Source organism: Symphalangus syndactylus, chromosome X, assembly GCF_028878055.3.
Source record: "Symphalangus syndactylus isolate Jambi chromosome X, NHGRI_mSymSyn1-v2.1_pri, whole genome shotgun sequence".
NCBI lineage: Eukaryota > Metazoa > Chordata > Mammalia > Primates > Hylobatidae > Symphalangus > Symphalangus syndactylus.
In genome coordinates, this window is record NC_072447.2 from 66733600 (window position 1) to 66756104 (window position 22505).

Here is a 22505-nt window from a genome sequence, read left to right on the forward strand (position 1 = left end):
AAAGGTGTCAAATCTCCTAAAATTGTTATATAGGTTTAATATAATTCCTATTCAAATCCCAGCAAGATTTTTTTTTGTAAATAAGCTGAGATTATTCTATAGTGTATATTCTAAAGTGTATATGTTGTATAAGAACAACAATGGCTGAAACAATTTTGGAAAAAAATAAAAGAGGGAGGAATTGAATCACCCTACCCATTTTATTTTATTTTATTTTATTTTATTTTATTTTTTTTGAGACGGAGTCTCGCTCTGTCGCCCAGGCTGGAGCGCAGTGGTGCAATCTCGGCTCACTGCAAGCTCCGCCTCCCAGGTTCACGACATTCGCCTGCCTCAGCCTCTCCGAGTAGCTGGGCTACAGGCGCCCGCCACCACACCCGGCTAATTTTTTTTTTGTATTTTTAGTAGAGACGGGGTTTCACCGTGGTCTCGATCTCCTGACCTCATGATCCGCCCGCCTCGGCCTCCCAAAGTGCTGGGATTACAAGCGTGAGCCACTGCGCCCAGCCCCTACCCACTTTTAAGACTTATTACATAAATAGCTACAGACATCAAGTAGTACTGATATATATACAAATATCAATAGAGCAGAATAGAGAACCCAGAAATAGACTCATACAAATATGCCCAACTGATTTTTGACAAAGGTTAAAAGAAAAAACAATTCAGTCAAGGAAAGATAGTTTTATCAACAAATGGTGCCAGAGAAAGCAGACATGCATAGGCAAAAAAGATGAACTTCGACCTAAGCCTCACACCTTATATAAAAAATTAACTCAAAATGGATCACTTAAATATAGAATAAAATTTACTAGGAGAAAATATTTGCAAACCATATATAGTATCTAAAATACATAAAGAACTCTCAAAATTCAACAGTAAAAAGTCAAACAATCTCAGTAAACTAGGAATAGAGAACTTCTTCAAATTGATTAAAATATCTACAAAAAAAGCTAGAACTAATATCTTCATGGTCAGGAACTAGGAGCATTCCCCCTTAAATAATCACAAACAAAAAAGGCCAGGTGCAGTGGCTCATGCCCGTAATCCCAACACTTTGGGAGGCCTAGGTGGGCAGATCATTTGAGGTAAGGAGTTCGAGACCAGACTGGCCAACATGGCAAAATCCCTCAATCCCAGTTACTTAGGAGTCTGAGGCAGGAGAATTGCTTGAATCCAGGAGGCAGAGATCGCAGTGAGCTGAGATCGTGCCACCGCATCCCAGCCTGGGCGACAGGGTGAGACTCTGTCTCCAAAAAAAAAAAAAAAAAAAAAAAAAAGAAAAAGAAAAAGTAAAAGATGTCCTCTCTTACCACTGCTTTCCAACACTGTATTGAAAGTCCTAGCTAAAGCAGTAAAGGAAATAAAAATTATAAAGATTGGGAAGGAAGATACAGAACTGTCTTTTTGTCAGAGATGACATGATCATACATGCAGAAAATCTGAAAGAATAGGGAAAAAAACCCTGGAGCTAACAAGCAATTACACCAAGTTTGCAGGATATAAGGTTAATATACAAAAGTCAATTGCTGGTCGGGCGCGGTGGCTCATGCCTGCAATCCCAGCACTTTGGGAGGCTGAGGTGGGCGGATCACAAGGTCAGGAGATCGAGACCATCCTGGCTAACACGGTGAAACCCCGTCTTTACTTAAAACACAAAAAAATTAGCCAGGCGTGGTGGCAGGCGCCTGTAGTCCCAGCTACTCGCGAGGCTGAGGCAGGAGAATGGCATGAGCCTGGGAGGCTGAGCTTGCAGTGAGCCGAGATAACGCCACTGCACTCCAGCCTGGCACGACAAAGCGAGACTCCATCTCAAAAAAAAAAAAAAAAAAAAAAAAAAAGGCAATTGCTTTCCTATATACCAGCAACGAACAAGTAGAGTTTGAAATCAAAAACATATTATTTATATTAACATCCCAAAACTGAAAAACTTAGATATAAATCTAACAAAATATGTGTAAGGTCTATACAAGGAAAATTATAAAATTCTGATGAAAGAAATCAAAGAACAATTAAATGGAGAGATATTCCAAGTCCATGGATAGGAAGACTCAATACTGCCAAAATGTTAAGTCATTTCCAACTCTACAGATTCAATGCAACTCCAATTAAAATTTCAACAAGTTATTATATGAATATTGACAAACTGATTCTAAAATTTATATGAAGAGGCAAAAGATCCACGACAGCCAACACTATATCAAAGGAGAAGAACAAAGTCAGAAGACCTACATTACCCAAAATCAAGTCTTATCATAAGACTACAGTAAGCAAGAGTATTGTACTGGTAAAAGAATGAACAAATCAATGGAACAGAATTAGGGAGCCCAGAAGTAGACCCACATAAATATAGTCAACTGATGATCTTTGACAAAGAAGCAAAGTCAATATAATGGACAAAAGATAGTCTTTTCAACAAATGATGCTGGAACAACTAGATATATACATGCAAAAAAAAAAAAAACTAAACCGAAATTATATGTTTAACAAAAATTAAGTCAAAATGGATCACAGACCTAAATGTAAAATATTCTGCTCTGTAAAAGACACTGTCAAAAGAATAAGTGGACAAACCAGACTGAGAGAAAATATTTGCAAAACTCAACAGTAAGAAAACAAGCTGATTTAAAAATGGGCCAAAGACCTTAACATACACCTCACCAAAGACAGACAGATGGCAAATAAACATATGAAAAGATACTCCACATCATAGGGCACCATGGGAATGCAAATTAAAACCATGATGAGATATCACTACAGCCAAATCCCAGAACACTGACAACACCAAATGCTTGTGAGGATGTGGAGCAAGTGGAACATTCATTCATTGCTGGTGGGAATGCAAAATCGTACAGCCACTTTGGAAGTCAGTTCAGCGGTTTCTTACAAAACTACTCTTACCACATGACCCAGCAATCAATACTCCCTGGTATTTACCCAAAGGAGTTGAAAACTTATGTCCACACAAAAACCTGCACATAGATGTTTATAGTAGCTTCATTCACTATTGTCAAAACTTGGAAGAGGCCGGGCGCGGTGGCTCACGCTTGTAATCCCAGCACTTTGGGAGGCCGAGGCAGGCAGATCACGAGGTCAGGAGATCGAGACCACGGTGAAACCCCGTCTCTACTAAAAATACAAAAAATTAGCCGGGCTTGGTGGCGGGCGCCTGTAGTCCCAGCTACTCGGAGAGGCTGAGGCAGGAGAATGGCGTGAACCCGGGAGGCGGAGCTTGCAGTGAGCCGAGATCGCGCCACTGCACTCCAGCCTGGGGCGACAGAGCGAGACTCCGTCTCACAAAAAAAAAAAAAAAAAAAAAACTTGGAAGAAACCACAATGTCCTTTGGTAGGTGAATGGATAAACTGTGGTACATCCAGACAATGGAGTATCATTCAGTATTAAAAAGAAACGAGCTATCAAGCCATGAACAAACATGGAGGAAACCTAAATGAATATTAGTTAAGTGAAAGAAATCAGTCCAAAAAGGCTACATACTGTATGATTCCAACCACATGACATTCTGGAAAAGAAAAAACTATAGAGACAGTAAAAAGATCAGTGGTTGAGGAGGGTTAGTGGGGAAGGATGAAGACGTGGAGCACAGAGGATTTTTTGGCCAGTGAAACTACTCTGTATGATACTATAATGGTGGACACATGTTATTATGTGTCTAAACCCCAAAAGTATACACCAAGGGTAAACCCTAATGTTAACTATGGCCTTTGAGTGATAATGATGTATCAATGTAGATTAATCAATTGTAACAAGTGTACCACTCTAGTGGGAGATGCTGATAACAAGGGAGGCTATGCATGTGTGGAGGCAGGCAGTATATGGGAAATTTCTGTACCTTCTGCTCGATTTTGCTGGGAATGTAAAACTACTCTAAAAATAAAGTCTATTTTAAAAAAACAATCCTCCAAAACAAGAGCACAGAGTAACTTATGCACTGAAATAAGCAAATCACAACCATTTTACTTTTTTAATGCAGATGAGTCACTGATGAATCTTCAAACAAATAAGCAACTTGCTCTAATGCTGTTTTGACCTAGTGTACTATACTAGTCAAGTGTCTGTAAACTACAGAAAGACTGGATAATTAATGCAGCCAAGTAACTTACTGGAGAGTATCTGATAGCTCACAGAACTGACAGAAGGCTAGAGCTCCACGTGCAGAAAACTAAGAGGAACCAAGGAAGCTAGGGAGCCTGGAACTACAGCCAAGGACCCCCCACGGAAACAGCTTAGCTTGGGGTACTTCTGCTGCCAACACAAGACTCTGGATGCCTAGAAACTATGCTGGTGGCATAATAATTCTAAATCATCTCAGGTTATTTGCATGAGTGGCGCTAGACTCTAAGTCCCAAGTGTAAGCATTTGATGCACCCAATAAAATAACACAGCCAATATGAATGCACACACACAAATGTCCCGATAACAAGTGCAATCCTACCTTGGTGTCTATAATTCTACTGCAAGAAACATTTGTAGTTTAAAAAACCAAGACATCACTGTCCATGAGACATCAACTTTAAAAATTTAGAAGTTGTTGTGTTCTCATATTTCTAAAACTGGTTTCAACGGTGGGAGGGGGGAATGTTTACTGAGTGTCCATTACAAGCCAGACAATATTGAGACTGGAGTTCCCCAAAGTGTGTTAAAATGTCTTGCTCTATAAAGGGAGACAAGAGTCCTGTAATTTGGGAAATGTTATAGATAGAATTTCTCTTCCACTAGGGCAGTCACATAGCTAATTGACATTATTAATGGCTCGAAGACATCTTAGGTAAAGGAGGCTTATTAGCGCACAGAACCATTTTCTCAAGTGGCATCTACTCAAAGTCCAATTGAAGTATTCCAAAGAATACAGTTTGAGACATGCTACCTAGAGAATTCATATGATATTCTTTCATACAGTCCTCACCACTCAAGTCGTTTTGCCTCTATTTACAGATAGAAAACTGAAGTAAGAGAGAGGGAAAAAAAGTACCTTTCTTGGTCAGTAAATGTTAGCACCAAGATCTAAATCCAGGTCTGACTACCAAGTCCATGCTTTAATAACATGCTATTCACCTTTTTTTTTTTTTTTTTTTTTTTTGAGATGGAGTCTTGTTCTGTCGCCCAGGCTGGAGTGCAGTGGCGCGATCTCGGCTCACTGCAAGCTCTGCCTCCCGGGCTCACGCCATTCTGCCTCAGCCTCCCAAGTAGCTGGGACTACAGGCGCCCGCAACTACACCCAGCTAATTTTTTGTATTTTTAGTAGAGACAGAGTTTCACTGTGTTAGCCAGGATGGTCTTGATCTCCTGACCTTGAGATCCGCCCGCCTCGGCCTCCCAAAGTGCTGGGATTACAGGCGTGAGCCACGGCGCCCAGCCTCACCTTTTTTTTTAAAACCAGTTTTATTACTACAAAATACTGGCAGATAAGAATAAAAATTTGTGACAGATTCTTCTAGACTGCTGAATCCTATTTGTTTGAAAAAATTACTCCAAGAGAGGAAACTAGGGCCCAAGATGAGAAGGTGAGATGCTGTAATTTCACTAATGAAAGGAACAGTAACTGAGGAATGAGTTCTACCTCTTAGAAGTTAATCAGGTGAAAACCCTATTACATTAAAAAAAAATCCTTCAACAAAAATAAATTAGTTTGAAACAAATTCCTAGAAATGGCCTACTGCCTTTGTTGGGTCAGAACCAGAACTCAGGGCACCAAGCAATCTCTATATACAATAAATATTTTTTCCTAAACTTAGGTTAGAAAGATAGCCAACTTCAAGAAAACAAGTGAATTACTATGAATCACCTTCCGTATCTATTACCATTACTTCCATACTTTTATCTAATTTTTTTTTTTCACTTCCTTATTCCCCCAACCTTTCCTTATACCCCTGAGGTTTGAATCTTGGTTTTGTAGAGTTTACCTGCAGAACAAGTGTATACAACTAAAATATCCTGAGGGAAGCCACTCAAAGCGTGACTCATATTCTATAGTAATCACCTCCAGTTGATAATATTTAAAAATAATGACTTTCAATACTGAATCAGTTTAAGGGCAGAGGACACCTGTAGTTCCCAAATCTGGCTCAAGAACAGTTGGATGTAGTGGAAGACTAGCCTTACTAATCAAGTGTGGTCCAAGGATCAGCAGCACTGACATCACCTGGGAGTTATTAAAAGTTGCAGAATTTCAGGCCCCACCTAGACGTGAGGAGTCAGAACCTGCATTTTAACAAGATCCTTAGGTGATCCATATGATCAAGTTTGAGACACACTAGATCAGAATACAGACTCAGAAAACCTGGGCTAGAATCCCTGCTATATCACTTACTCACTGCATAACCATGGACAAATCCACCTCTTTATGCTTGTTTCCTCAACTGTGTAATTAGTCTTTCCATTTAGTTCCTGGAACACTCTAATTTCTAAGTTCGCCGCTGGAATGTTTTTGCCACCCCTCCTTTCCCACAACTAGTTCCATTTGAGGAACTAACATTTAAACTAAGACCCAGAGAGGCTTTCCATGACAACCCACCTAAAGTTGGTCCCACTGTAATTTTTCTATTATAGCACCCAGTTTATTTCCAATTTCCTTCATAACAAGTATCAATTGTAATTACTGGTTTGATTTTCTACGATGTTAAGCTCTCAGCACCTAGCACAGTATCTTCCACATGATAGGTATGCAAATATTTGTAGAATGGAGTTCAGGAAAGACGTATGCATTAAGAATAAAATCTGTGATTGTCAGCACACATATATTACTTGAAGCCATGGGTCTGGAGATGATTGCTTACAAAGAAGGAAAGGAGGAGGCCCGCAACTGAGTTATTTGCTATAGCATTTAAAGGTAAGGCAAAGAAGGGGCCGGGTACAATGGTTCATGCCTATAATCTCAGCACTTTGGGAGGCTGAGGGCAGATCCCTTGAATGAGACCAGCCTGGGCAACACAGTGAAACCCCGTCTCTACCAAAAAAAAAAATACAATACAATAAAAGTGTAAAGGTAAGGAAAGAAGGAAAACCCAGCAATGGAGAGGCCAGTGAGGAAAGAGCAAAACTAGCTAATTATGCTATCACGAGAGACGAAAGATGGCAAGAGTGATGAACTGCATCAAATGTCAAAATGAGGTATGTCCACTGAAATTGGTAATAGAGACAATTTGACAAGCAATTGTTTCATTGGGATGGAGGGAATGGAAGCCAGACTAGAGTCAGGGAATGAATGGAAAGTGAGAGAGCATAGATGGTATGTGTAAAAACCTCTTTTGAAAATGTTGGGCCAGGGGCGGTAGCTCACGCCTGTAATCCCAGCACTTTGGGAGGCCGAGGCGGGTGGATCACCCAAGGTCAGGAGTTTGAGACCAGCCTGACCAACATGGTGAAACCCCGTCTCTACTAAATACAAAAAGATTAGCCGGGTGTGGTGGCGCATGTCTGTATCCTAGCTACTTTGGAGGCTGAGGCAGGAGAATCGCTTAAACCAGGGAGGCGGAGGTTGCAGTGAGCCGAGATTGCACCATTGCACTCGTCTGGGCAACAAGAGTGAAACTCCGTCTCGGGGGAAAAAATATATATATTGGCTGTAAATGGAAGCAGAGAATTATGGGGTCATCGAAATGTAGAGGAAAAGGTAAATAAAGACACTAGCTTATGTTCTCAAGTGGCTGCAAATTGTCTTGAAAAGAGGGGATAACTGTAAGAATCCCTTTGAAAATTGGGGGTAGGGGACCATTTAGCCTCTATTTCACAGTAATATAATAAGCACTTATGCAGGTTTGAACAGAATACTATCCAGAATTTGGACAATCCTCTCCCGAATCCCTCAAATCTTGACTGGATATCCCACCATATGTGATTACATTGCACTCTGTACCTATCACTTCTCTATTAATGAGATTTTTTTACTTAAAAAAAAACCTCGGAAGGGAAGAAATACACATTAGTAGTAGTTGGCCTCTAATGGTTGCCTCTAGGTGGCAGGGTAACACATAGTTTTATTTATGCTTCATGCTTTTCTGATCCTTCCAAATTTCCTATAAATCATGGATCCATTTATAATCAGATTTCCTTTTGTAATTTGTTTTTTAAAGAAACAGGGTCTCGTTCTGTCACCTAGGCTGGAGTGCAGCGGCACGATCTTGGCTCACTGCAGCCTCAACCTCCCAGGCTCAAGCAATCCTCTCACCTCAGCCTCCAGAGTAGCTGGGACCACAGGCACACTCTATCACGCCTGGCTAATTTTTATATTTCTTGTAGAGACAGGGTTTTCGTCATGTTGTCCAGGCTGGTCTCGAAGTCCTGAGTTAAAACAATCCTCCTGGCCTCAGCCTCCCCAAGTGCTGAGATTACAGGCGTTAGCCACTGTGCCAGGCCTAAAATTGTCCTTAAGGAAGAAAACACTGGCCCCTGAGCCAAAGGACATGCACCAAATTAAGAATACCATCTAAACAAATGCCTTAGATTAGCTGCTGCCTACTCTAGGAGCTTCTTCCCTACATCTTCTGGTGTTTGGAGCTTGGCACACAGGAGGCACTTTGGTTGATTATTAGCAGGTAAGAGATGTTGCATGTAAGTATGGGAGTGGGGATGAATCAAAATGAACCTAAAATCCCCATAGAAATCATGGAAGCATTATGGCAGTTCTTAAAAAATGCTTGGAGAAAACTAAACTCCAAAGTACCATAAAGCAAAATACTTTATTTTTTGCCTTGCAACGATTTCCTTTTGCCTCTTACAGTCTCTGAAGGTAAATTCAGGTGAGAGCTGCCCCAAGCATTCATCATGTCAAGAAGCAGTAAGATGCATCTTGAAATCCAGCCTGCTATTCACTATTTGATTATAGAGGCATACGTGTCACTGATGATGATTTGTTAAAGGGGATACCACATAATTGTCAGGCCTTTCCATCCTATCTGGTTTCTGATTATCTATTAATACATTAATATCCATTCAACAAATATTGTGAAAAACATTTATGATCATAAAAACAATAGCTAACACTTACTCTATACCTATTGTGCATTATCTTTAATCCTTGGAGATGAAGACTGCGCCCAGTTTACTGAGAGTGGCCACATACCTAGTAAGTGTTGTAAAACCTGGATTCAAACCCAAATCTGTTCCACAACTCTACTTTGCATATAATGTCTATATGCACAGCCCACCTTGCTACACCCCTCTCCTACAGACAGACACCAGTCTCCCTATCCTTAGCCAGATAAAACATGACTCTCAAGTGCCCTGAGAACTGCTAACCTAGGTTTTACTGGGCACTGACAGTAAAGTGTCATAATAAAGCAACTGAAAAATAGCCTTTACTCACCCAAGACAAATCTGGAAATTATTTGCAGAAATACCTTGAAGGAGTCTCTCATTTAAAATCTGAAAACACACTATACCTCAGATTAAGAGTTTATGCTGGCTCTGGGTGTTTCTCTGCACTGCAGTTATGCTTAAGCAAAGAAAATACGGGCAGGGAGGGATACTAAGAAAGAGGAATCTGAAACCTCCAACACTGACTTTGGACGTGAGAATGGTATGAACACATCTCCTGCCACATCCTCTACTCAAACAGTCCGGGGAAGCTGCAGATCTGGGAGTTATCCTTCCCAGATACTCCCAATTACTTAGAGAAACTGGCATCAGAAGAACTAGGCAACCAAACATGGCTCACCAAAGTTGCAGATCATCAATTTTACCAATAGAGAGGAAATGGCAGCATGCTAAGGAGCCCTTCTTGGTATTCTCAACAAAAAATAAAAACAGCAATGCCTAAGTGTAAGTTAAGCAAATTAAGCAGGAGAGGAACAGACTCCTTGTCTACACATTTTAAATTGGTGCTCTGGAATATTCCTAGTCTACACCTTAAGAATTGTCAGTTTCTGGCTGCATGCCTGTAATCCCAGCACTTTGGAAGCCTGAAGTGGGAGGATCACTTGAGGCCAGGAGTTTTCCCGAGACCAGCCCGGGCCACAGAGTAAGACCTCCATCTCTACAAAAAATAAATAAAAATTTAAAAGAAAAGCCTGCCCTTATCGAATAGGTGAATTTCACCCAGAAGGGCCACAGGCAGCATTCAATGAGTTCAGGAAAATATTTTCATTTGTCAGAAGTTATTTTAAAATTATCTTAAAAATAATTTACTTCACCCGAGACTTATTTTGAAAACTAAAAATGCCTGACCACACAGGCATTTCAGAACTATCTAATTCAGTAGGTCTGAAGTGGGGATTATTTTTTTCAAGCTGTATAGGTGATTTGGCAGCACAGGCCAGCCTTGAGAGCCATGGCATTAGATTATTATTAAATATATGCTTTGCCATTCTGTGACTTAGGAACTTGCTTTAATAAAAATAGAGGGGAGGAGTGGGGTATACATAAAACAATAGCCCTGTGTTGATAACTGTTCAAGCTGGGTGACGGTTACATGGGTGTTCATTATGCTTTTTTCTATTTTTGTATATGTTTTGAAAAGTCTCATAAATTGAAGTTATTTTAAAGTGAGACTTTTTCCTGCTGGATCCCTCCATTCTATCCTCCACATTGTTGCCAGAGCAATCTCCCTAAAACTCAAAACCTACCTACATCAAGTACAAACTCCTTATTTAAACCAGCATCCAAGACCTCCAGGACCTGGTCCCTGCTTACCTCTCTTACCAGTACTATGATACTACATAATATTTCCCTCAGCTCCCCACATGCTTTAGCCCCAACTATATCCTGCATATTGATCCTCAATCAGCACACCTCCTTACTTACCTGACAGTCTCCCCACTATACTGAGTTCTGCAAGAGCGGGACTGTATCATATTTATCTTTGCATTCCTGTACCAGCATATGAACTGTCATTTGTTAATAGCAGATTAATAAATGAATAACTATCCAGTAAATGCTTAACAAAACTAAAAAAAATCCAAGTCACATTAAACTCTTGGTGAACTGAAAAAAAAAATTTAGATTCATTTAACCTTCATCTTTCCATTCAACAATTATAAACATACTATATGCAGGGCATTGAGATGAATACTCAGATAGCCAGGTGTACAGAAATGTAGAAAATAAGGAAAAAAATCAAAAATAAAATAGATTAGAAGCAATCGTAATATAAAGGCAACGAAGTCAATACACAAAAAAAAGAGAATTACAACTTCCTCATGCCCAAAGGCTAAAAACACAACCAATTATAAGATCAACACAGAAGATAAATTATTAAATTTGCATAATACAGAGTATATCTTTAAGCAAAAGCGACAGTTAGCCAAGCTTACCCCTTTGACCATGGTGTAGAAAAATAAGTCTAGAAAAATATATACAGTTGCTCTTCAACATATGATGGGATTATATCCCAATAAACCCACGGTAAACTGGAAATATCTAAGTCAAAAATGCACTTACTGTACCTAACCTACCAAACATCATAGCCTAGCCTACCTTAAACATGCTTGCAATATTTACATTAGAGCCTACAGTTGGGCAAAATCATCTAAGACAAAGCCCGTTTTATAATAAATGTTCGATGTCTCATGTAACTTAATGAATATTGTACTGAAAGTGGAAAACAAAATGGTTATGTGGGTACTCAAGTATGCTTTCTACTAAATGCATTTTGCTTTCACACCATCGTAAAGTCAAAAAATCCTAAGTTGAACCATCGTTAAGTCGTGGACGCCTGTACTAAGAAATACAAGAACAAACAACACAGCAATTTAGACATCTTAATGACATATAGAGAAAAACAAGTGTAGAGGAATCTTTAGAATTCCTCATCCTATACTGAAGGATGACCACTACAAAAACCCTGAAATTCTATGGGAAATTTTACATATGTTGGTCTTTTTCCCAGAAGACAGTCAACAGCTTTCATTGGCTTCTTAAAAGGATCTATGACCTGAAGAACATTAGGAACCAATGCCCTAAAGAAAGTCAAAACACTGTCTGCTCAGCCATGACAGTGTTTTCCCTAGAATTTCCCTTTCATTTATGAAACACAGGTATATGGTATTTTTTCCCAAAGCCACATGATAGACTACTGTCAAATACAATAAAGATGGTACCAGATACCAAAGAAACAGAATTCCACCCTTTTTGCATTATTCAGCTCCAATTCTCTCATGTCCTTGGGTTTACAGAGAAACAAGCAGCATCTCTAAAGATCAAACCTCCCCGGGCAGGCACGGTGGCTCACCCCTATAATCCTAGCACTTTGAGAGGCTGAGGTGGATGGATCACAAGGTCAGGAGTTCAAGACCAGCCTGGCCAACATGGTGAAACCCCGTATCTACTAAAAATACAAAAATTAGCTGGGCGTGGTGGCACACGCCTGTAGTCCCAGCTACTCAGGAGGCTGAGGCAGGAGAATCGCTTGAACTCGGGAGGCAGAGGTTGCAGTGAGTCGAGATCATGCCACTGCCCTCCAGCCTGGGCAACAAAGCGAGACTCCATCTCAAAAAAAAAAAAAAAAAAGTAGAGGCTGAAGACTACTACTGGAAGAAAAGTAAAAATGAAGTAAAGGACAACAGCATAATGGAAAAGCCTGGGAAACAGACAGACCTGGGCCTAAATTCCATTTACTAGGTGTGTGATCTTAGACAAGTTGCCATACATCTCTGAGTCCAGTCACCTCTGTAAAATAAACAAGTCTATCTCATAGGATTGTGCCCAGCAAAGAGTAAGCCGTATTGTTATTCATTCTATTTCTTTTGGCTCCAGATTAATCTAAAGGCAGCAACCTTATGCTAGGTATTCTACAGATTGATAAGATAGAAATACAGATATATAGATCTGATCATGTGTGAAAGAGCTAGCCTTCTCAATCTTTCTACGCGTTACCTGCATATGAAGAACATACAGTATATACTGATCTCCATACTGTTAGCCGTAACTGCAGACAACCAACAACTTAAACTCTACGTTGATGACAATGAGATTGGGAGGCTCCAGTCTCATTCTCAAATTATACAGTTCTGCAAAAGGTAAATAGTCTACTAAATAATGTGCAGGCCATGCCACTTAATCAAAAATTTTAACTGGGTCTCAACTGTTTTGAGATGGTTCAAATGAATTTGGAAGGAATGGAGACACAGATTCTTTTGCACGGTTTAAAAGACAAGTTATTTATAGCAATTATCAACCTGGCAGCAAACTCTTTCCAGGATGTTGAAAAGAATTCCAACTTCACAGGTTTGTTATGAGGATCAAATTAGTTCACTGATAAGAAAGCTGTAAAACAAAGCCTTTAAAAACAAAGGTGTCCCAACATATAGAAAAAAAATGGCTGTCTGAGTAAATGTAATAGCGCTCCACACAGCCTGGCACATAGTTATTTCAAATGTTCTTAAATAAACCAGACAATTCTGAACAATCTACTGCTTTAAAACATATCTATTACACGAAAGATGCTTGCTAGAAATGAAAGTGAAGTATGCAAAGGTACTCTAGTTCTCAGCCACCAACTGGCTTTAAGACCTTATGACATTCTGGGCTTCCAACATAATGTAAAATGGAAGTACAATAACTAAGATCCCTTAAAGCACTATCTGTGTAACTTTGCCTTCAGTCTAAGACAAATGTTAAATATTAAACATGAACAATGTGAATTATTTTCAAAAACTGAACAGCTAAAAGTAACCATGCTAGTTTTCTACTTGCCACAAATTCCTAGGTTTTTAAAAAATAAAACTACACTTCTGCAAATAATTCACTTTTAAGCTGAGAATATTTTTAAAGATCAAATAGACTTTGCCAGGAAGAAAAACAGGAGCTACTGGCTAACCATTTGGATGAAAATAAAAAGTACACACCTACTTCACACCATTACTTCAGCATAAAAAGCTTAACATAGTATATAAATACTTAACATAGCATATACTTAACACAATAATACTTAACTATAATGCTAAAAGGTGTAAACTATTATTTATTTTGTTTCAATCTTTTTAAAAATAGCAAACATGTTACAGTTTAAAACAGTTGAAAAAAGGAAGGGAAAATAAGACGGACTTAGCCTCCCTTTAATTTGAAATAGTTTTACAAGCAGGAAATTCAGTCTCATCTACTGATTTATAGCATCCATACATGCATGAAAACACATGGCCAAATTGAACCGTTCCATGAAAGAGCTCCAAGTTGATCTCATGTCAGAAAGTAATAACTACGGTTAAAAGGGCAAAGAAACTGAGCTTTCTTTGGATTTTTGCCTTTCTCACGTTAACTTTCTACTTTAAAATTCCCCTATTTGGGGAGTAACTTTCTCATAGGAAGAGGACCACTTACTTTGTATTTCTACAGATGACACATTTAGAAATAAAGTTCAGTTTTAAGGAGAGATAAAACATAGTGAAAACAATACTGGACTAGGTAACCTGGGTTTGACGCTCAATTTCACCACTATCCAGCCATGGATATGTCATTACTCCCACAACTGGGCCTATAAAATAAGGAGTTTGATATGGATAATAGGAAATATAGGGTATCATCCAGCTTTTCTGTTGGACATGAAGACTACCCTTTTAAAGCTGTTGGTAATTTGCTAGAGGGAGATCTGAATTCACCCGCAAAAGCAGCCTGTCTTTACTTTTTAAAAGCAAAATCTAAAATTCTCTACGTAAATGGATATCTTCTAGTGATGTCTGCATCTCTCCAGACTATACTTCCTTTTAAGGCTGGTCTCACCAAGATATTTAAAGAAATGTAAGGAGCAGGGACCTGGACTCCAGATTGGGTTAACAAACTGCAAAGCTCTCTAAGGTAGAAGAGTCAAACAAGCCCCTGGAAAAATATGGCAGCAGATATGTATATCCATACATATACGTGTGTGTATATATACGTACACACACGTATATCCATACATATACGTGTGTATATATACGTATACACACGTATATCCATACATATACGTGTGTATATATACGTATACACACGTATATCCATATACGTGTGTATATGTACGTATACACACGTATATCCATATACGTGTGTATATGTACGTATACACACGTATATCCATATACGTGTGTATATGTACGTATACATATGTATATACATAGATATGTATATACATACATGTATACGTACATATACACATATATGTGTAGGTATATGTATATACGTGTATGTATATGTATATACGTGTATGTGTATATATGTATATACATACACGTATACATATATGTATATACATACACGTATACATATATGTATATACATACACGTATACATATATGTATATACATGCATGTATATATATGTATACGTGTATATATGCAGTGAGCCATCTATAACAATGATAGTGGCTATATCCAGATTTATACTCTTCTGATTTATCAAGGCTTATCCTGACGTGCTACAATATTGTAAATCATGATGGATCATATACTAAACATATCATAGTGAAAAATGCAAGGTTAGCCTTTCTAAAGGCCAATTTAGCAATGAATATTAAAAGCCTTACATTTTTGCATTCCAGTTGTAGAAATTTCTTAAGGATATAAATATGGATGTCACGCAATGGACTTTGGGGACTCGGGGAAAGGATGGGAAAGGGGTGAGGGATAAAAGACTATAAATTGGGTTCAGTGTATACTGCTCCAGTGATGGGTGCACCAAAATCTCACAAATCACCACTAAGGAACTTACTCATGTAACCAAATATCACCTGTTCCCCAAAAACCTATGGAAATAAAAAATTAAAAATATTAAATATGGATCTCATATTTATCTATTAGGAAGTACCTATGCTTCTTTCTTACATTCAACACTTATTTACTCAATGCTGAATTACCTGTATGTTAGGAGGCATTACTTAAAATCATGAGAAACTGGGACCAAAAAAGTGTGAACACAGCAAACTGGTTAAATAAATTCTGCATACTGCAAAATACAATGTAGCCATTAAAAATGCTACAGAAGTATACATAATGACAGAGACATGGAACGGGGTCAATACGTGGGAAGAGCAAATTTAACAATACCATTTCTATACTAGTTTGGAGAAAACAGCTTGAAAAAAGACAGTTTGGGGACAACTGAGGGAAAAGTATGAACACAGCAAAAGGTGTGAACAAAGCAAACTGGTTAAATAAATTCTGCATACAATAGAATACAATGTAGCCAATAAAAATGCTACAGAAGTATACATAATGACAAAGACATGGAACAGGGGTCAATATGTGGGAAGAGGAAATTTAAAAGTACCATTTCTACACTAGTTTGGAGAAAACAGCTTGGAAAAAAAGACAGTTTGGGGACAACTGAGAAAATGAACTGGATATTAGATAATATTAAGAAAAAATAAACTCCCTAGGCATGATAATAGTATTGTGGTTTTGTAGATGTCCTTACTTTTTTTTTTTTTTTTTTTTTTGAGACGGAGTCTCGCTCTGTCGCCTAGGCTGGAATGCAGTGGCGTGATCTCAGCTCACTGCAACCTCTGCCTCCTGGGTTCAAGTGATTCTCCTGCCTCAGCCTCCCGAGTAGCTGGGACTACAGGTGCCACCACACCCAGCTAATTTTTGTATTTTTAGTAGAGGCAGGGTTTCACCATGTTGGCCAGGCTGGTCTTGAACTCCTGACCTCAAATTATCCACCCACCTTGGCCTCCCAAAGTGCTCGGATTACAGATGTGAGCCACTGCGCCCGGCCAAGATGTCCTTATTCTTAAGACATGCAGCTGAAAGATTTAAGGATAAAGTGTCATCCTTACTTCTAATGTTGAGAAAAATTAAACACACATCTGTACATATAAATCTAATATGGCAAATACTTAATTGTTGGATCCAGCTGATGGTATACAGATGTTCATTGTGCTATGTTTTCAGCATTTTTGTTTGAAATTTTTCATACAAAATTGAAAGCTGGAAGGGAGGTAATGAATTACATTTTAAAAAGAGCATTTCTGAAAAAATATATAATATGGCTACAGAGCAGTTAAAAAAAGCCTTTGAAGAAGATACAGCACACCAAAATGTTAAGAGTATTTTATCTGTGAGTTTGGGGTTTGCGGAAATTCGTGTTTATCTGTATTTTTCAACAATAAGCCATGTATAATTCTACAGTCATGAAGAAGATTACTTAAAAACAAATTCAGGAAAATCTTTTCAAACAAGAGTTAACAAGAAAATGAGCAAACGAAAAAAGTTCTATTCCCATTCTTACTAAAATCAGAATGCTTCTTACAAACTCTAAAATAATATACAAATTTAATATTATTTAATAATAGGTTTTTGTGTGGCCACATCGGTTTTGAACTTTTACTTACATTCATAATTTATACCATTCTCACAGTAGGAAAATTCAAGCAATTCATCGTACTCATTGTAGGGGGGGGAAGGGAATGCTGGGTATTAGAAAAGTATCTCCTGTTTACCTATACAGGTTAAGTATCTCCTATCCAGTGCTTGGGACCAGCAGGATTTCGGATTTCAGATTCTGGAATATCTGCCTATACATCGTGAGACATCGAGGATGGGACTCAAGTTTAAACAGGAAATCCATTCATGTTCCATACACACCTTATACACACAGCCTGAAGGTAATTTTACACAATTTCTTGTATAAATTTAGGTGGCACATGTGCAGTTTTGTTACATGGGTATATTGTGTAGTAGTGAAGTCTAGACATTTAGTGTAACCATCACCCAAATAATGTTCGTTGTACTCTATACAATATTTTTAATAATTCTGGCTCATGAAACAAAGTGTTAAGTACTTAGGTGTAGAATTTTCCACTTGTGGCATCGTGTTGAAATTCATTTTGGGGCATTTTGAATTTTGGATTAGGGACACTCAACTTGTGTTACTTCCAACTCCACAAAAAAATGTAAGGCAAAAATAAATGTTAAAAATGATCAATTCTGGAGTGGGGGCAGGGATAGGGATTGTTGTATTATTCTCTGTACTTCTCAGTATATTTTTCAGAAGTAGAAATGCACACATTACAGAAAAAGGTAAAGTTCCCCATGATCCCTCCTCCCAAATAAAGCCGTCAGTTTGCCATGGTTTTTTTAAAACATAAATAGCATCACATAGTATGTACTCTCTTGCAACTTGCCAAAATTACTTCCAAAATAGCTGTATCAATTTACGCCACTTGTAGGCAGTATTATAAGGCCAGACTCTTCCTTATACCTTTTACGATGACTTGATATTATCAAATTACTTTTTACCAATCTAATGACTAAAAATGACCTTATTTAAATTTGCATTTCTGATTATTAGTTTCAGTACCCTTTCTTGTTAGTGGACGTTTTTAGTTTCCTATTCTGGGAAATGCCTATCCTTAAAATTTCCTACTAGATTTCTTATTTTTTAAATACTACCCTTATCATTAAGACGTGAATATATCAAAATGTTAACAGTGACTAAACACTGTGGTGGAATTATGTATATCTCCTCCCCAAATATGCACACACTTTCTAGTTTTTCCTGAATTCAGTGATTAAAAACTAGAAAATGATACAACGGATGAAAAAAATCCTTTTAGACAAAAGCATTACTTTCAGGATACTCTACTACAGGTTACCCTTAAGGAGGTCATAAAATCTAGCTCAAAGAAATAAATGTGTCTAAAGAGTAAGTCTTGTGAAGAAATAAAACAATAATGGTTGAGACTATTGATTCATTTGGGATACATTTAACTAATTTATTTGTATAGCATTTTTGAATTCATGAAGTACTTTTCATTTATCTTGCTTAACCCTAACAAAACTCTGTGACATTCTCTGATGCCTTCTTGTAAACTGCTATAGCACATTTTGTTCATTCCTCATATTACCATACTGACCCTTTTGTGTGATTTGCAAGTCTCCTTCCCCTAGACCACACTGTCCTACATTCTCCAGTCACTTATCTTTGTATTCTCAGGATGTAGCTGCAATGACTATGTCCTCAATAAAGATTTGTTAAATGAATGAGATATCACCATCTTCATTTAAAGGATGAGCAAACTGGCTCAGTGATGAGGTAATTTGCCCCAAGTAACATAGCTACTAAGTATTTTATATAAATTATAATGACCTTATCTTCGTACTTTATAAGCATTTAAAAATACATCATCTCGCTTTAACGCTCACAGCAACCTATGAAATAGGCTTTCCGATTACTGTTTTATAGATAAGAATGGAAATTTAGTGCTACACCCTAGGCCCACTTGAATCCTAGTTTATATGAAGTACAGCTGTCTCTTTACATACTTGATCACTACCTGGGTATGGGAGCTTCTATTTTTATGTACCAAGTACGTTAACGGTAGGGTATAGGGAAGGAAAGATGGAAATAAGGCAGTTTAAAGGCACAGGAAAGAGGCTGGAGCCCAGGTGTATAGGCCCATCTAAAGACTATAAACTGGTATTGTAATGTCAACTGCACATGCCACTCTGAAATCCAATATTGGCCCAAAGGTTTTTCTTGATATTACCCTGTATTAATAGAAGACAATTGTTGGCTTTCTCACATTATCAGCAGTCTCAAAGGCTGGGGAGGCACACAGAATTAGGAAAGCTGTGAGAAACAATGGACAGGCTATATCATGCACAGACAGTGCAGGGGAAGAAATGACGACACAAAGGAAAAGGCTAAGGAACTTTAAACATGATCTCACAGTCCTTAACTCGACTGTGAGTTTCTCAAGGGCAGAGACCAAGTCTCATTCATTTTATGTCCCTTACTTCTTATACTTAGCAACATTCAGTAAATGTTAAAAAAAAAAAAAAAAAAAGATATATTAAGCTAAAAACTGAACAATGACTTCCATTTACTGAGCAGCACTTACTACATGCCACATACTATACTTTAGATATTATGCGTAATGTTTATAAAAATAAGATTTACCTGTTTGCTGACCTGCCACGTATGGTGCTGCTCAAGTGTGTTAACAGTGGTGATACTGATGACAATTAGGAAGACTCATTATAGGTTACTAAGGTTACAACAGAACCTTGAACACCTTGAATAGGAGGGGCCTGTATAGACGGAGAGAGATCAAGGTAACCAACGTAATACACATTACAGAACTGGCTAAGACCCTTCAGAGGGTATAACTGTGACTCCTAAGGAGTTCCAAAGTGAAAAACTGCTCTATGGAACATTCAGTTATCACTGGCCGACGTCTCAGACCCAAAATAACTCAAGAACAAACCCTATCCCGCCTCACCACTGATGATCCCACACAGACCTAAAGGGTCCAGACACATTTTGTTAAATGGCCATTATTCTCACCACCCTGACTGCCCACCTCTGAGCTGCTGAAGGAGTTAAGTGAAATAGTACATTAAATAAATTACCATCTACTGATCACCTACCATGTACTAACACCTTACATTTTCTCTTTCATTCCAATAACCATATGAATAAGGTATTTCTCCACATCATAACTGACATAGGTTAACTTGCCCAAACTGACAGACCTAGTAAGTGGCCAGGCCCCAAATCCGGAACTGCCTGGGCTCCATGATCTTCCTATAACTGACATAGGTTAACTTGCCCAAACTGACAGACCTAGTAAGTGGCCAGGCCCCAAATCCGGAACTGCCTGGGCTCCATGATCTTCCTATGATTATCGAGGCTTCTCAAACCTTTCCACCTAAACTCTAGAGAAGAATGAAGAGGCAGGCTAGGGAGGTTAAGTGGAAAGAGAAAAGTGGAACTTGATAGAAAGTTCCAAGCTACCCTTGGCAAAAACAGAATTTCTTTTGACTTCACCTTTTATCTTAATCCCATTAGCTGATTCCAGGTCTGGGGCAGAAATGCACAAGAATGAGCCTGGAAACATCTTGACATACCAGATAGCAAGGAAGCTATCAAAGACTACTAGAGAGCATGTCAGTAAGAATCAGGAGCCAACTTTAAGAGAGTCCCACTAGCCACAAGTGCGACAATTTGAACTTCGCTAAGGATCAGAACTGCAATGTATTGAAACCCATCAAATGTTTACATCTATGGATGCATAGTTATATATACACTTATATGTGTAACCTTTTGAAGATGACAGGAAACCAATTCATCATCTTGAAAGCAATGTTTTAAAAAATTGAGTATTTATCCTGCTCTTCCTATATAAACTATATTGCTGAGTAACCAAATAAAAGATGAGGGGAAACATAAAATTATTCCAGCTAACAGATGAAAACAAAATGATAGCATCAGAACATCACCATTTTGTAGCCCCCCCCAACAAATTAATGGAGCCAAAAAATTCAAGTCATCATAACATAATCAATGTTGTGAATGAACACTCCCCCCGCAATATATTTGCCAAAGGGAATGAACCTGAAATTTATCAAGCCTCTAGATCCAGCTGCCAATTCGCAGGAAATAGAGAAGTATCACCTGGGAACTTATCAGAAATGCAAAATCTGGGGCCCCTCCTAGATCTACAGAATCAGAAACTCTGGGAGTGGGGACCAGCCATCTTTTAGGAAGCCCTCTAGGTGATTCTGATGTTCCCTAAAGTTTCAGAACCATTGTTCTAAGCACTTTATATGCATTAACTCAGCTAAACTTCTTCAGAACTCTATAAGGCAGGCAGTATTATCATCATTTTACAGATGAAGGACCGTGTGGCACAAAGCAGTTAAGTAATTTGCACAACATGACACACCTGGTAAGAAATGGGAGTCAGAACTTGAACTCTGTGAATCTAGCTCCAGAGTCCATGTTCTTAATCGCTGTGCTGAAAGGTCTTTCCACCTGTAAGAACTCAATTGTCAGAATGCCGTAATAAAGAATAGTGGAAGTTTAAAAAAAAAAAAGAAAGACCAGGAGAAATATGCCTCACTATAAAATAGACAGGAATATAAGAAAATAATCATAGCAAATAATGTACCCAAAGTAATCTTCCAAAATCATTCCAAAACATAAACAGCCACCAAATGTAATATACCCAAGCACTTCTGGGGCAATTATCTCTGATATCTAATCACAAGGACCTAAAAGCTGGGTTGTGCTAAAGGTGGTACATAAATTCATGACAGTATCTTCAGACTCACCAATCTTTTAAATCTAAACGGTTATAGTGAAAGGTCATTCCAGAATAATTCATCTCCCTGCTTTTAGTCACCATTTACTTAACAACTACTGAAATGAAAAACTGCTGTCTTTCAATACCTAAGATTATACCATCAGAATCTCAGAGTTGAAGAATTTTAACATTCATCTAGTTCAATCAGCAATCCAGACTGAATCAGATCTACAGTCCCAATCTCCACGTAATGGTACATTCATAATAAATTAAAACATTCCAACTTTCTGTAAAATCACATTATGGGATCATTCTATGCCACCAGCTGTAATTTTTAAAGCCAAACGACTAAAAACTTTTAAAGAGAACTTAAAAGTTGAAAATGCTCAGGTTAACAGCCCAAACAAAACCTACAGTTGTTTTACTCATAGAGCCACTTCTTCACTACCTGAAAGGATTTCTATATCCAGAAGACCAAGCTGGTCAACAAGTACATCAAGTTTTAACAACATCTATGAAACATCAAACGACTTGAAAGTTGAATTATTCCTG

General features: G+C 38.2%; 1 protein-coding gene across 5 annotated transcripts in view; it reads right to left on the reverse strand.

Annotated features, from left to right (window-relative positions):
- Window positions 1-22505, reverse strand: part of HUWE1 (HECT, UBA and WWE domain containing E3 ubiquitin protein ligase 1) — a 154756-nt gene that overhangs the window by 123912 nt on the left and 8339 nt on the right. Inside the window, exons 5-6 of one of the 5 annotated variants that reach the window (XM_063634803.1) lie at window positions 21594-21682; window positions 19826-19956 (exon numbers count right to left, since the gene is read on the reverse strand). The exons of 3 other annotated variants lie outside the window; for them this stretch is intronic. The gene's annotated coding sequence lies outside the window, so the exon portion shown is untranslated. Of the gene's footprint in view, window positions 1-19825; window positions 19957-21593; window positions 21683-22505 lie in introns of those variants that run through there. One more of the 5 variants, XM_063634806.1, reaches the window with a different exon arrangement.